The sequence below is a fragment of the Mustela erminea genome, chromosome X (assembly GCF_009829155.1).
Source record: "Mustela erminea isolate mMusErm1 chromosome X, mMusErm1.Pri, whole genome shotgun sequence".
NCBI lineage: Eukaryota > Metazoa > Chordata > Mammalia > Carnivora > Mustelidae > Mustela > Mustela erminea.
The window spans coordinates 6,594,405-6,606,931 of NC_045635.1; the positions used below are offsets into that span (position 1 = coordinate 6,594,405).

Sequence of the window (12,527 nt, forward strand, 5' to 3'; positions counted from 1 at the left end):
TCGTAGGTGGTGGCTGACTCCTCCCCCCGCCATAGCTCGGCTCTGCAATGCCCTGTACTTCGGGATTTCAGTCAGGGCCGCTGCCCGTGGCTTTTATCCTGCTTCCACTGTGGAAAATGTGTACGTACTTCATGCTCGACACTCACCACCTCTGAACACATCATCCTGCTTGACTTTAACAAAATAAATGGTGTCTTGGAGTGAATGGAGCATGTCTCCGATTTACCTGTGTGACGTCTTTTGTAAGTAACCAGACTGTCCTCACCTTAGGTCAGATTCTTATAAACTGGGGGGCTGGGGATTTGTTGCCATGTGCCAGTCTAGCCCAGGCTTATCCGTTTGCAGTCAGGACAAAGCCGGGGACCCGGGCTGGATCAGTTAGCTGTTGCCGCCCTGATGCTGTGTAACAAGCAGCTGTGAAAATTCATTGTGTGCATATGCCTCTCTGGAGCTCATGAATTTGTAGATCCTGATGCCCTCTGCTCCGCGTGTCTGGCATCGTGCTCCTGGGACCGGCAGTCTGGCCTGGGGACGTCCAGGGCAGGTGCGTGAGAGAACCAGCGTGGTCGCAAAGCTGTTTTCCCACGTACCTGGTTCTGTCACGCCTGTGTACCTTCCGCTGTCAAAGCGAGTCCCCCAGCTGAACGCGGGGGCGGGGGGGGGGGGGTCTGTCCCCTTGCTTGGGCGGGAGGAACTGTGAAGTCAAGTGCCAGAGGGTGGGTACAGGGTGTGACGAATCACCGCTGGCCTCCATCTCCCACACCAGCATCCTGGACCCAGAAGTCAGGTTCCCCGAGCAAGGCCCCCTCTGCCTCTCCCTAGCCTGGTGGCCATGGGCAAAGCACTTGGCCTCTCCGAGCCTCCAAGGGTTGCCCTCTGGAACTGGGGAAGGGCTGCGGAGCTCAGCCGAGCTCACATGCTGAGACATCGGGCCGGTTCAGGAGAGCGCTATGGCAGTGCGGCTCTGGTGTCCCGCATCCTGTCCGCACCCAGTGGGGAGCGCCTTCCCGGAGCGGACCTGCCAGAGCCATCCGGGAGCGGCGCACTTCCTCTGCTTCGGAGGATCAGAAAGGTTCTGTTCTGGAGGAGGTTTTTGGGACCTGTAGGCTAGATAGGAAGGGGAGGGTCTGTTGAATAAAACTTCTCAGAGTGCGTATTTACCGAGAATGGGAAAAAATGTACAAGGTCAGCTTTTATAAAAGTGGACGAACACCGCCCATTTGTTTTCACTTCTGGCCTCTGCCCGGGCTACTTCAGGTCGTGGCATCTGCGTTCTGAATTGGTCAGGAGAGGAGTAACAGAACAATTCAGATGCAGCTGTGGGTCACCGCTCTGCTGCAAGGCTGCGATCCTGCCGCCATGTCCCGTGACCCACGGGTGACGAAGTGCGCGTTTCTGTCCCCGAGACCTTGCATGCTCAGGCCGGTGAACCACACTGGCGACCGTGTGGTCTTTGCTGCAGGCCTGTCAGACTTCTTGAGGGTGAGCGCCCTGGGGTACCCCGACACACAGTCTGGGACATGGGGACCCCAGATGTTCACTCCATTTTCAGACCTGTCTGCTGTTCTGTCACACGTCTGTGCCCTACAAGACAGGCATTCTGGAAGCATGTTTTCTGCATCTCCCGTTAAAGAGGAGAAAGACAATGCACGACCGCACGGTGTGTTCCTTCTTGTGCGTGGTACGTGATGCGGTGAGCATCCCACAAAGCCCAAAGTGTGTATTGCTAGCCTCCTGCCTCTCCACCAGATGCCCCAAACGCTCATGGCCGTCCCAGCGCCATCTGAGACAGGCAGACAGAGAGGACAGAGATGGTAGAACAGCGCAGGGACAGAGTCTTTCGCAGATTCAACCAAAGCATGGAGCTCTGCTGGCTTCCATCTGGTCATCAAATTCAAAGTCGAGGCCTGCCCGATAGTGTTCTCCACCCTGGTGAAGACCATGTCAAGGGGTGTGCACGTGGCTGACGGCACCAGGAGGGGGACACATGTGCCGTCCCTAGAGGGCTCTAAGAAGGATGCAGTTTGCGTCCCAAAGTGAGGGAAGTTCTTTAAAAACAAGGCCAAGCCTTACCAGTTGGGCCCCACACGGGGCCCACTCAAAAGAGAGTAAGATGACACAAAAATAAAAAAGTAAAACAAACCCTTGGTTGTTAGGTCCCAACGCCAGGACACATCGTTTTTTGATTGATCAGCACACCTCTTTGCTTGCTTTCCTTCGTCACGTAGAAAGGGGGGCCAAGACGATGAAAGATAGAGGGGCTACTCAAAACAGGCAACCCGGCAAACAAACATGCATGACCCTAAGATGCATCCCGGGCAGCAAAAGGACATCCACCGGCTGAGCGGTGACGTCTGAGCAAGTCCCGAGATCGTAGTGGACAGCTATCTCTGGCTTCTGATAGTCGCACCGTGGCTATGTAAGCCGTTTCCATTTGGCAAGTTTGGGTGGAGGCTTGGAGAGGTCTGTGCCACTCGTAACGTTTTTGTAGGTCTGAAGCTGTTTCAGGATGGAAAAGTTAGATTTTTTTTTTTTTCCAGTTTTCAAGGTTTTCCTTTTGCTCCTCCAAAGGCCCTGCCTCGTATCTCTCTAGTCCTCTCATGTCCTCTGGGGAGAGGGGCTCCCGTGTGTGCAGTTCCAGTATGCCGTCCTGAACAGGATCCAGCGGAATGAGTCTCGGGGCTCGTGCCTGCGTGTGCTTCTGACCCCAGCGCCTGTTCCGCTTTGTGCAGTTTGAGTTTCTCTAACACACCTGCCCACGAAGCCGTCAGCCCTCAGAGCTCCCGGTGGGGAGCTGCGTATATCCGTGCTTGTCTGCTGGGGGTGCCCGGTACGAGGGAGCGCTCACTGTACCCACGAGTATTGAACAAGCAAGCGAAAAAAGCAGGGCATACAGTGTGCGTCACAGAGCGGCGTGAGGTCGCCTCTGCTTTTCCCCCGGGAGACCCCTGCGGGTCGATCAGGCCCTTCACGTGCTCTATCCGCTCTCAGCCAAGAATGGTTATCTTCCTTCGGGCGCAGATACAGATGCTCAAGCTGTCAGACCTGTTGCCGAGGGACGGAACACATTCACGTATCTCCTTCCCTCCTCTCTCCTTTCCTTTGTTTTCCCCCCCTAAGAAGCAGAGGAGTATACCAACCACATTTTTGAAATTTTTCTATTTAACAAGGTTGGTGGAGGGGCGCCTGAGCAGCTCAGTTGGTTAAGCATCTGCCCTTGGCTCAGGTCATGGTGCAGGGGTCCTGGATCGAATCCCACATCGGGCTCCCTGCTCAGCAGGAAGTCTGCTTCTCCCTGTGCCTCTCCTCCTGGTCATGCTGTCTCACTCTCTCTCTCTCATATAAATAAATAAAATCTTTAAAAGAAAAGTGTTGGGAACTTTTCCCTTAACTAGTCAACATAGTCTTGACTTGCTGGGTAATACTGCGCTCGAAGGAGAGAAATGGCTCACCGAATGCGTTCTCGGACTGGGGTCCCAGTTGTAACCTTGGTTATAAAGGTCACTGGGTGTGTGTTTCACTTACATCTTTGTACATATCTCTACTCATTTTCTTGGGATAAATACCTTATCGTGGAAACACTCAGTGATTCTGGAGGAATTGGGGTTTCTATATAGAACTAGTCCTAGGTACCGGTCAGCTGACGTGATAGGACTTTCCAGGAACTTCATGTCTACAGATGCCCCATTGGAAGCTATTCCCAGTCGTAGGTCAGTTTCTCACAGATGAGGAATTATTACACATAGTCTAGACGGACGGTCTCCCCCGTGTGTGTGATGTGTCAACAAGGCTGTAGTCAGGCCCAGAGAAAAGGAGGCACTCCCCCACGAATTAAGGGCATCATCTCTAGTATTAGCTGCCCGCAGTCTTTCTCAGCGCAGCGCAGCCTGGTGGGTGCCATTTCTGCCTACACCTGCCTATACACATTGCCACAGCCTATTAAAAAAAAACAACAACAACAACAAAAACAGTCCCTCCTTCCTGAAGATGTGGGGTAGATGCCGTGCCAGGGGCAAGAGCAGCAGCAAGTAGGAGACAGGTCTGACTGAGATATATCTTAAAAGCGGACTCTGGGCGCCTGGGTGGCTCAGTGGATTAAAGCCTCTGCCTTTGGCTCAGGTCATGATCTCAGGGTCCTGGGATCGAGCCCTGCATAGGGCTCCCTGCTCAGCGGGGAGCCGGTTTCTCCCTCTCTCTCTGCCTGCCTCTCTGCCTATTTGTGATCTGTCAGATAAATAAAAATCTTAAAAAAAAAAAAAAGTGGTCTCTGATGGTCTCCTGGCAAGCCTTACCTACCCCCTCAAAGAAAACCTGAAGTAGAGGATACGGGACAAAGAAAAGAAAGCAAAGGGGTGTGCTGATCAATGAAAGAACAATGTGTCTTGGCGTTGGGGACCGAACCACCAAGGGTTTGTTTTATTTTTTTATTTGTTTTTATTTTTGTGTTCTCTTACTCTCTTTTGAGTGGGCCCCAACTCACGACCCTAAGACTAAGGCCCAGAGACCAAAGCCCAAGCTGCCATCAAGAGGCCCCCGTCTAACCACCTGAGCCCCGCCCCGGGCGTCCCCTGTACCTAGCAACTGAGAACTTGGAAAGCGAGGACAATTGGGGGCAGAATGTGGGGACCGCGGAAGGCGGGGGGGTGGGAACGGCCTTAAAAGCGAGCAGCTGGCTGGTGCGGCGGCAGAGATCTGTGGGCCCTGCGGAAGGGCCGCCACGGAGAAGCCCTGAGGTTGTCCTTAGAGGAGCGGCGTGGGCTTCTGCACGCCCAGCTCGGTAGCAAACTGTCCTCTTCCCCAGATACTCGGTCCCCGGGAGACCGCGTCCCTGCCGGGCGGAGGTATGGCCCTTCTCGCTGTGTGTGTGTGACGGTGGGGAGAAGAACACAGACGGGTTGCTTGACTGCACTAAGTGTGCGGTGTGGGGCACGTGTACGACGGCCCTCCACCGCCACCACCATCCCCGGCGGCCGGGACCCCTTCGTCTTCCCAAACTGGGTGCCCGTGGAGCGCCACCCGCCACATCCCTCTGTCCCCAGCCCCTGGCCACCGTGTCCTGTTTCCCATGTCTAGGACTCCGGCTGCTCTAGGTGCTGCCTGGAAGCAAGTCCCGTGCTTTGTCCCGGGGACTGGCTTGTTTCCCTGTGGTGTCTGCAAGGCTTGTCCGAGTCGGAGCCAGTGTGAGACTCCCTTCCTCTTTCAGGCTGGTGGGGAGACTCGGGGGGGTGTAGAGACCCCGTTTTGTCTCTGCAGCCATCCATGCTGGACACTCGGGTTTCTGCCTCTTGGCTGTGAACGTCGGGGCGGGAAGGGGGTGGTGCGCGGGTGTCTTTCTCTTCCGTTGGGTCTGCACCAGGAGCTGGGATCGCTGGGTCACGCGGTGATTTCACGTTTAATTTTTCGAGTGTTTATCGTGTTTCCTGTCCTCTCCTCCGTTGTGTTTTGACTCCTTGATCATCCTACAAGTGTTTGTCTCAGTCGCTCTCAAAGATGAACTTGCTGTTCCTTGCTCTCCCATCCGGATGCCCCTTCCTGGTCTCTCCTGGCGTGGATTCGAGCGGCAGCACATCAGCGTCCCCCACCAGGGCAGACCGAGGGCGGTGGACGGGGCTGACCAGCGCGGGGCGGCGCCCTTCCCCTCGGCACCACCTAATCCCCCTTCTCTCTCCCTTCCGTAGCCTTTGGGCTGTGACGCCACAGGCACGTCGTCGTGAGACAGCCTCACTGGGGTTCTTGTAGGTCACCGCCGCTTATTTTGTTGGTATTTCATTGCCCGGTTTCAGGTCCATCTTTCCTCCTCCACAAGGCCCATCTCTGCTGAAACTGCTTCTCTGCACGTGTCCTCACCCTCTGCTTCCCCCTTTTCTCTTCCATATTCTCCCATTACCCGATATATGGAGCCCTCCAATTGGACCTCCTTGGCTAGTGAAACAAACAAAAAAATCTGACCGTCTCTGGGACAGGCCCTCGTTCCGCCTTAGACCTAGAGACTTTCCAATCGGAACCAAAGACGTGTCAGAAGTCAGGCAAAGTGTGAGGTGTACGTTAACAAATGTTAGTGAAGACTAGCACCTACTAGAACACTCCACTGAAAGGTTTCCCATCTTGGAGAAAGCATTGCAGAGTTCACAAAGCTCTGTTAAATTCGAAGGCTGGAAACTACGTTCAGGTTATGAGCCAGAGTCTGGTAAGAATATCTGTGTTTTAAACTTCCCGAGGCCAGAAAATAACCAGAAAACTACAATGAGGCTCAGTCTTAAAGTGCCTCTTGTTCCTAAGGGTCCTTTACACGGAGCGCCCATGGTGATTCCATATACGCAGTCGTCAAACTCAGGCGAGCCACAGCAAGCCTTACAAGGAGGCGGGGAAAGTAGATTCCTCCTACCTTGCTGGTAGGATTAGCAAATGGTGCGGCCATGTAGGGAAACAATTTGGTGGTCCCCCAAAATGTAGACATAGAGTTAGCCTGTGACCCAACAGTTCTGCTCCTAGGTACATACCCAAGAGAAATGAAACTATATCCATACACACACTTAGACATTACCGTTCACAGCAGCATCCCTCATAACAGCCCAAAAAGGAAAACCACACGAGTGCCCACCTTCTGCTAAGTAAACGGTAGTGTAGCTGTACAGTGGAATATTACTGGGCCATGAAAAGGAACAGAGTCCCCACACATCTCTAGATGAGCCCCCAAAACATGTTCAGAAGAAGCCAGACACACCGGCCGCATATGGTAGGACTGTGTTTATGCAAGCTAGAACAGGCAGATCTGTAAGAACCAGGGGTGGGGGTGGGGCGGAGCAGGAAGGAGGAACTCCTAAGGAGGAGGCATTGCCTTTATGATTCTCTTAGGGAGTTTAGCAAATGGTAGACGAACCCTAAAATGGCTGTCCTTTCCACTCAGGTCCCATGTCACAATGGCCCCATTATTCCAGAATTCTCTCCCAAGGTTTTAGAATGTTGGATAAGTGCTGATGTAGGTTTGTCAGTGGTTCATAAGTGGGGCCAGAGGACTTCGATGAGATGAGATCCTGACTGTTGTGACAACATCCTTCAAAGTCCCAGTGGCCCCATCCGACGGTGGGTTAGAAGTGGCCTGTTAGCAGAGAAGGCATCGGCTGCCTGATGGCAGAGGGGGTAGCAAGCATCCACAGAAGGTAAGTAACCCCAGGCCGATGGCAAGAAGCAGATCTCCCCCGGAGCCAAAGACAAATGGGTCGGTGTGCCCACTTTTCCCATTAGGTCATGGAGCTTTGTAACATTTCCGTGAGAGCAAGAATGTGATCATGTTCCTCTTGGCCTCCTGGCAGGGTTACAGAGAGCCTGGGGGTTCTATTAGGAGTTTCTGACTCAACAGGCCATCAGCGCTGGGCTGGGTCTCCATCTCACAGATGACCTCAGGTTTGAGCAGGAGTTTTCTGGAGGAGGCCTCTGGGGACCCATCTGGCGCACTCAACAAAGTCCCCATGCCGCTTGGGTCCCGGCCTCCTGCTAAGTGAATTATGAGTAAGTGAGACACTGTTTTCTGCCCAGCTGGAGGACGTGTGTCACTGAGTACTTACGACAAGCACCACAAATGCTATCATAACCATTTGTGCAAGCTAGGTAGTGTTCCATCGTACAGATAACCCCACAAGTCCTTTGTCCCTCGTACTGTAGGTGGTGGTTTCGGTTGTCCCCATCTCTATCCTGAACCGTGCTTCTGCTGATTTGCCTCTTTCCCTACGTTTTTAGAATTTAGTGTATCATTTACACACAATTTGTTGATTGCTGAAAGCAATATCCTCTAAGTTCTGTTTGTTTGAAAATATAGTCACTTTTCATAAAAACCCTTGTTAATATATATTTATCACATAAATTAATAAGCAATCTTATATTTCTCAGTTTTAATTCCTAATACGGTAAGTATGGATGGATGCAAACTGTGGGAACAAAAACTCTTTGGGGTCAATACCTTTTTTTTTGTTTGCTTCTTATTGCAGGAAAATATATATCACATTATTGACCATTTTAACCATTTTTAAGGGTACAGGTCTCCAGAACGTTTGACCCAGTAACTGCCTGCCTCTCCTGCTTCCAAGTGCAAAGTGCAGAGACCTTTTTGGTCCCGAGACCAAGAAGTTTAGGAACTGCCGACGTGGCACTGAGCCCGGGGCTCGGAAGTGCTTCAGGAGGCCGGGCCGCTCCCCACGAAGTCCTCCTGTGCCCTCCCCTCCCTGTCCCTCCTCCCCGAGGTCCAGCTCAGCCTGGGGCCCAGCAACACTCACCTCCCTCTGCGGTGTTGCGACCTGCCTCTGTCCTGCTTCTCGGTTAACTCATCATTTACCTTTTAATGATTCTTGCAGAAAATTGAGACCGTGGCAGAGAGGATCCTGGGCAGCGAAGGGAAGGCTGTACCTCCAGGGCCCTTAGCCAGTCCTCCTTCCTAGAGGCCACAACTCTTAAACGTTTCCCGCACCCAGAATTCTCTGTTCATATGCAAGCATGTTTCCTATATTGTGTTTATACATATTTATATGTGTTAGATGTTCGCCCTAGTTTTCACTGACACGGAGCCATTGATTTATTTCAGAGAGAGTGAGCACGGTGGGGCACAGAGGCGAGAGCAGGGGCAGAGGGAGACGGAGAGAGGATCCAAGCAGACTCCGCGCTGAGCACAGAGCCTGACGCGGGGCTGGATCTCGAGACCCTGAGATCAGACCCCAGCCATAACCAAGAGTCGGACGTAACCGACCATATCCCCCAGGTGCCCCAACCGAGCCATTTCTATACACTTGCTTCTGCAACATGCATTTTCACTGAGCGAGATATTTCTAACGGCTTTCCTCGCAGACACACACCTCTTGCTCGCACGCAAACCACGCATGAATGGTAAATAAATACATGCCAGTGTGGGAGGCCCCCACGGGAGGTCCGGAGCCCGCCATGCTCTCCATGCACGGCCCTCCACTCCCGCTCATACTCCTCACTATGCTTGCGTCCCGTTGCCTGTGCCCCTGTTTTTCCCCATTTGGAAAAGTGATAGACTCTTACCTTGAAACACGAAACAGTGGGCTGCCTGGGTGGGCTCAGTTAAGCGGCTGCCTTCGGCTCCGGTTGTGATCCCAGGGTCTTGGAATGGAGTCCTGAGTTGGGTTCCCTGCTCAGTGGGGAGCCTGCTTCTCCCTGTCCCTCTGCTGCTCCCCCTGCTTGTGCTATCAAATTAATAAATATTTTTAAAAAATGAAAAAAAAATCACTAGTAATCCCAATAGAGGCATGTTGTTTTGCTTATTTAGGGTGGGCAAAAATAAGATCACACTAGGAACTTGGGAGTTTTATTATCTGTTTTACATTCACCTACCACGGGTGTTTTCCCGCAATGTGAAATACTCTTCTACATTAGTAGAAATACTAATAACTAGTAACAAATACTCTGTTACATCTGCTGCGTCTTATGGTAAATGAATGACCAATAACGTCCTACAGTGTAGTTATGTATCAGATATAATTCATCCTCTGTAGCTTCATAATATCAATGAAGCCTTAATTATTGTTTCTATTTTTAAAAATCATGCTCATGGCAGAAATGCCTTAAAAGGTTTGAACAGCCAGGGGCACCTGGGTGGCTCAGTGAGTCAATGCCTCTGCCTTCGGCTCAGGTCATGATCTGGGATCCCGGGAACAGAGCCCTGTATCAGACTCTGTTCAGCGGGGAGCCTGCTTCCTTCTCTCTCTCTGTCTCTCTGCCTACTTGTGATCTCTGTCTGTCAAAATCACCAAGTTGCAGGTTTTGCTCTCACCACTGTAAGATGGATTCTTACCACCATGGCCATGGGCCTCATGAACTAGACAGTGCGGAACATGGACAACACCTCCCTCTTGCTCTCTGGCCTGGTGTACATGGGAATGTGGAAAGTCTGCACTGACCACCACGTCAGCGACCATAACAAAGCCACCCTGTGTCACCATTACAGCTACTGTCACGCTTATCTCCCACTTGATATTCATGTTTCCCAAAACCTCCTGCTGATCACCAGCATTCTAGGCCGCCTGGGGCAAGCCTCCATCATTTTTGCTCTCAGGAATGCCTACCTGGGAATTCTGCGGGAGATCGCCACCTTCGATCCATTCATTGCTTCAGGAATTCTGAACCTGGCCTCCAGTGTTATCACTCAGTGATAAGTGAGCAGGATATTACCTTCTCCCCCACTCCCAACCCCCATCACCCCCTCCCCCCATCTCTATCTATACCTTCAAGCTAAACACTCAGGAAATCGTCAGTGCCTTTCTGGTGGTGTGTCTGGCTGCCTTCACGATGTTTCTGAGTGGGTTGATTTTCCTTTTTTCTTTTTGAGTGGGTTGATTTTCCTGTCCCACAAATACAGGATGTTCTATCAAATATTCCAAAGATTCCAGACCATGGCAAAGGTAATCTGGGCAGAAAGTGATTGTTTCTTTCTGTTATCTTCTGTGCCTTTAGTTTATTGATTCAATGTTTCATTGCTTGAATTAATGAAATTTCATTAAAAAAAATTGGCTCACCTGCCAGTTGGTCTTACAGGATCTGAATTTTAATTATTGTTGAATAAGTAATCAATACTATAAACCTAGTGTACAGTTTTGGAAGGTGAAAATGTTTTGGAGATGGATGATTGCAATTATGTACAATAATGTGAATATCTTTAATGCTGCTGAACTGTACACTTCAAAATGTTTAAAAGGCAATTTTATGTGATGTATTTTATTACAGTAAAGTAGAAAAAATGACAGATGGCCATGATTGTAATTGACCTAGAACTTGTCTACTTTTTATTCTGTTTTAATGTGAATAAACGCCATCTGCTATTAGGAGAGCCAAGAAGCAGTGTCAAAGTCTGTCTTTGCCCTTTATATCTATGTGACCTTGTGTAAGTTACCTTACTTCACTGTGCTCTGTCTCCGCATCTAGAAAATAGGATCAAAACTGTGGATCTATCATTGGGCTGTTATGAGGATTGAATGTTTTGTTTTTTGGTTTTTTTTCAGAATTCCTTGGAAACTTTATTTAGCCTCATTATATTGACTGTAAATCTACATTGCCTCTATCCTGTATACCCTTTTGATTGAGTAAAATTTTTGGAGAAATAACAATATTGACATCATTTGCTTTACTGATCCACAAACTTTTCCCCAAGGGAATATTTAATAACTAAAATACCATGTAACAGAAGTTAATATCTAAGATTTCATGTCATAATCCAGAATGGTACTAATACCCATTGAATGGCAGTTACCAGAAATTTTAGCTTAGTCCTAGAAGTAGTAAACAATTTTAAAGTGTAGGATTGAATGTTTTAATATTCAAAAACTATTTGGAATGGGTCGTGACCTATACAAAACAAGGTATGTGTAATATTTGGTAAAAGGCACAATATGTTGGGCTTTGTTCAAAGCCCCAAATTCTACCTAACCATACTTCTTTTACTATAGGTGGATCATCTCTCTTCATGGATTTTTGAATGTTGACTGGAACATTTCCCTTTCCTGATTGAAATTTCCTACTGCTATGAAGACTTTTTGCCTTTCTCTAATCTTCTGAATGCTTGACTACTTCTACATGGCCCTTGGGTAAAATCTTTTTTTTTTTTTTTAAGATTTTATTTATTTATTTGGCAGACAGAGATCACAAGCGGGCAGAGAGAGAAGGAGGGAGGCAGGCTCCCTGCTGAGCAGAGAGCCTGATGCGGGGCTCGATCCCAGGACCCTGAGGTCATGACCTGAGCCGAAGGCAGAGGCTTTAATCCACTGAGCCACCCACAGACCCTTGGGTAAAATCTTAAAAAAAGATATAGGGAGTCTTTCACATTTGGTCTTCAGGAAAAACATATTCCCACCCCTCCGGTTTCAGATACAGCAGTACCAAAACTTCTGCGAACTGGCATATTTTCCTGTATTTGTGATCTTCTCTTTCCTAATTCCTTTATGCTGTCAAAACTCACGGTTCCTGTGGTCTGTTCACTTCAGACCTACATTGGTAAAGAAATACTATTCCTGGACAGTGAGGCAATCAGCCTCGCAGGTAACCCCAAACTCATTTGTCCAATGTCACTAAAATTCCTGCCTTTGTACCATTAGGAAGCACATTCCCCAGGAGATTGTGGAACAGCAGATACAATGTTGGGAATATCAGTCTTCATAGTAAGGAGGTGTATTTCTGCACAGGAAATGGTTGATGTTATTCATACACCAACCCGCTCTGAGCCTTGCCTCATTCCCTTCTGCTAATCAGCAGAGAAGCTCCAAGAAAAGCATGTTCTGGTTATCCCTGTCACGAGCTCCCAAGGATTCAAATGGAAAAAGAAGTAATTTGGCCACAATCTAGATTTTGCATCATGCAAAATACATCAACTTATTGGGACACCAGGGGGGCTCAGTTCGTTGAGTATCTGGCTCTTGATATTAGCTCAGGTCTTGATTTCAGGATTGTGGGTTTGGGGCCGGTGTTGAGCTCTGCATTGGGTGTGGAGCCTACTTAAGTTTAAAAAAAAAAAAAAATTACACTAT

At 49.7% G+C, this 12,527-nt stretch overlaps 1 protein-coding gene and 1 pseudogene across 1 annotated transcript in view; both read left to right on the forward strand.

Moving 5' to 3' along the window:
• The first annotated feature begins 37 nt into the window (after window positions 1-37).
• The window catches only part of LOC116583713 (claudin-34-like), a 22,760-nt gene continuing 10,270 nt past the window's right edge, over window positions 38-12,527 (forward strand). Inside the window, exon 1 of the mRNA XM_032331847.1 lies at window positions 38-242. The gene's annotated coding sequence lies outside the window, so the exon portion shown is untranslated. The remainder of the gene's footprint in view (window positions 243-12,527) is intronic.
• Window positions 1,360-10,338, forward strand: LOC116583480 (annotated as a pseudogene).